Here is a 3334-nt window from a genome sequence, read left to right as displayed (position 1 = left end):
CCTGATGTCTTGGCTTTTGGCGGTAACCAAAGATTACTTTGTATTGTGAAAGAGAATTTGACCTTGGTGCGTATGTGTGTTGACTATCGAGAACTGTAGTTTTGGAGGTGGCTGAGGGCAGTTGTTTACAGTAAGTAGTTATTACTACAGGCGCTACTTGTTTTTTGAGTGTTTAGAAATGTGTGGTTTAGACTCTCAGAAAAATGTCTTTGTAATGAAGTGCACAGTGAGGGTATTGTACCTGTTTCCCTTTTTTTTTTTTTTTAAGTTAAATAATCTTTTTATTGCAACCATGGCAGAGGCTGTAGATGATTCATATTTCCAGTTGGGAGGGAGGACTCGCTTAATCTTATAATATCGAGCCAAACGGTAAACCCAGCTCGCTATCAGAATCAGATGGAATTTAGCATTCTTATCCTTTCTGTTCCTCTCAAGATGCTTTTGAACAGCAACTGCTTTCTTAATTAAATGGTAGAGATCTTGAGGGAGATCAGGAGCAAGACTCTTAGACTTAAGAATTCTTAAGATTTTATTGCCTGTCACAAAATCTACTTGTGCAACACCATGCAAATCTCTCAGGATCACACCAATTTATGAAGGAATCAGGCCCTTCTTGGCCAGTTTGTAAATCTGCTCCTTCACATCGTCAGATGTCAACTTCAGCCACGTGGGGACGCTGCGGCAGCGATAGGGCAAAGCCGACTGGGACAGGCCCTTCCCAGGAGCATGCAGGCGACACATGATGGTGGCGGTCAGGCAGTGAAAGAACCTGTTTCCCTCTTTCTGGGGACCTGGGATTCAAGGTAAAAGTGGAATCCTTGATCTTTTTTTTTTTTTTTCTTTGCTCCCCTTCCCATCTCCTTGTCCTTTTAAGGTCTAAATGCTCTGCCTTCCAACGCCACCTTCCTTTCACATGTTTAAATGATTAAGCCCTACAAACCTCAAAGGCTTCGTTGGCTGTGTTCCTTAATGGGCTCTGCCCTGAGCTCAGTGGTCCAGGTGGAAAATACAGACTAAACTAAAAGCTGTCTAATTAAATTGGGGCTGGGGCTGGGCGCAGTGGCTCACGCCTGTAATTCCAGCACTTTGGGGAGGCCGAGGCGGGTGGATCACGAGGTCAAGAAATCGAGACCATCCTGGTCAACATGGTGAAACCCCGTCTCTACTAAAAATACAAAAAATTAGCTGGGCATGGTGGCGCGTGCCTGTAGTCCCGGCTACTCAGGAGGCTGAGGCAGGAGAATTGCCTGAACCCAGGAGGCGGAGGTTGTGGTGAGCCGAGATCGCGCCATTGCACTCCAGCCTGGGTAACAAGAGTGAAACTCCGTCTCAAAAAAAAAAAAAAAAAATTGAGGCTGGGAGTGGTGGCTCACGCCTGTAATCCCAGCACTTTGAGGCTAAGGCGGGCGAATCACTTGAGGTCAGGAGTTTTGAGACCAGCCTGGCCAATATGGCGAAACCCCGTCTTTACTAAAATACAAAAATTAGCTGGGCGTAGTGGCACACACCTGTAGTCCCAGCTACTTGGGAGGCTGAGGCATGAGAATTGCTTGAACCCAGGAGACAGAGGTTGCAGTGAGCTGACATTTTGCCGCTATACTCCATCCTGGGTATAGAGCGAGACTCAGTCTCAAAAAGGAAAAACAAAACAAAAGCAAATAAATGAAATTGGTATCCTTATAAATCTTATGGTTAGCTGGCATGGTTTCTCACACCTGAAACCTCAGCACTTTCGGAGGCTGAGGCAGGAGGATTGCTTAAAGCCAGAAGTTTGAGACCAACCTGGGCAACACAGTAGGATTCCATCTCTACCAAAAAATTTAAAAATCAGCTGAGCTTGGTGGTGCACACATGTGGTTCTACACACTCAGAAGGCTGAAGGAGGAGGATCACTAGGACTTGGGAGGTCGAGGCTGAAGTGAGCCATGATTATGCCACCGCATTCCAGCCTGGGTGACAGAGTGAGACCCTGCTAGAAAAAAAAAAAAGAATAAAAGAATAAAAGGCTAACAGGGTAACGCAAAATGATGATAGGAATGTATTGTAGGATTTTTTTTTTTTTTTTTTTGAGATGGAGTCTCGCTCTGTCGCCCAGGCTGGAGTGCAGTGGTGTGATCTCAGCTGACTGCAACCTCCACCTCCTGGGTTCAAGCAATTCTCCTGAGCAGCTGGGATTACATGTACCCACCACCACACCCGGCTAATGTTTGTATTTTTAGTAGAGATGGAGTTTCACCATCTTGCCAGGCTGATCTTGAACTCCTGACCTCGTGATCCACCCGCCTCAGTTTCCCAAAGTGCTGGGATTACAAGCATGAGCCACTGCACCTGGCCAGGATTTTTTTTTTTTTTTTTTGTGAGAGGGAGTAGCGCTCTTTTTACCCAGGCTGGAGTGCAATGGCGCGATCTCGGCTCACCGCAACCTCCGTCTCCTGGGTTCAGGCAATTCTCCTGCCTCAGCCTCCTGAGTAGCTGGGATTACAGGCACACACCACCATGCCCAGCTAATTTTTTTTTGTATTTTTAGTAGAGACGGGGTTTCACCGTGTTGACCAGGATGGTCTCGATCTCTTGACCTCGTGATCCACCCGCCTCGGCCTCCCAAAGTGCTGGGATTACAGGCTTGAGCCACCGCGCCTGGCCGATTTTTTTTTTTTGAGATGGAGTCTCTTTCTGTCACCAGGCTGGAGTGTAGTGGCTCAATCTCGGCCCACTGCAATCTCCAACTCCCTGGTTCAAGCAACTCTCCTGCCTCGGCCTCCCAAAGTGCTGGGATTACAGGCACATGCCACCACACCAGTCTAATTTTTGTATTTTTAGTAGATAACTCAAAGGATTTACGCTGGCTTCCCAAAGTGCTGGGGTTACAGGCGTGAGGCTGGCCCCTGTCATCCATTTTTAATCTTCCTATGACATACCTAAAATCCTTCTTGGAAAAGCTTAAATTCTCTTTCTGTGTTTTGAGATGCAAATTGCTACCCTGCTTTCTCTAAAACTCAGTAAGGCCTTGGACCATGTGGGGCAAAGAACATTTTACTTGTTTCTTTTACAAAGGCATAATTTGGGACTGGGCGTGGTGGCTCACACCTGTAATCCCAGCACTTTGGGAAGGTGAGGCAGTCGGATCACAAGATCAAGAGATTGAGACCATCCTGGCCAACATGGTGAAAACCTGTCTCTCCCCTTGAACCCCGTTCAAGGAGAATCGCTTGAACCTGGGAGGCAGAGGTTGCAGTGAGCCGAGATGGCGCCACTGTACTCCAGCCTGGCGACAGAGGGAGACTTGGTCAAAAAAAAAAAAAAAAAAAAAAAAAAAAAGGCATAGTTTGAATCT

The 3334-nt window shown here is 46.8% G+C and overlaps 1 pseudogene; it reads right to left on the bottom strand.

Annotated features, from left to right (window-relative positions):
• Positions 1-241: 241 nt before the first annotated feature.
• On the bottom strand, positions 242-743 carry LOC116547718 (annotated as a pseudogene).
• Positions 744-3334: the final 2591 nt, after the last annotated feature.

The sequence above is a fragment of the Sapajus apella genome, unplaced genomic scaffold (genome assembly GCF_009761245.1).
Source record: "Sapajus apella isolate SASKATOON/1434 unplaced genomic scaffold, GSC_monkey_1.0 scaffold4295, whole genome shotgun sequence".
Lineage (NCBI taxonomy): Eukaryota > Metazoa > Chordata > Mammalia > Primates > Cebidae > Sapajus > Sapajus apella.
This window is presented reverse-complemented; position numbering and strand designations above follow the sequence as displayed.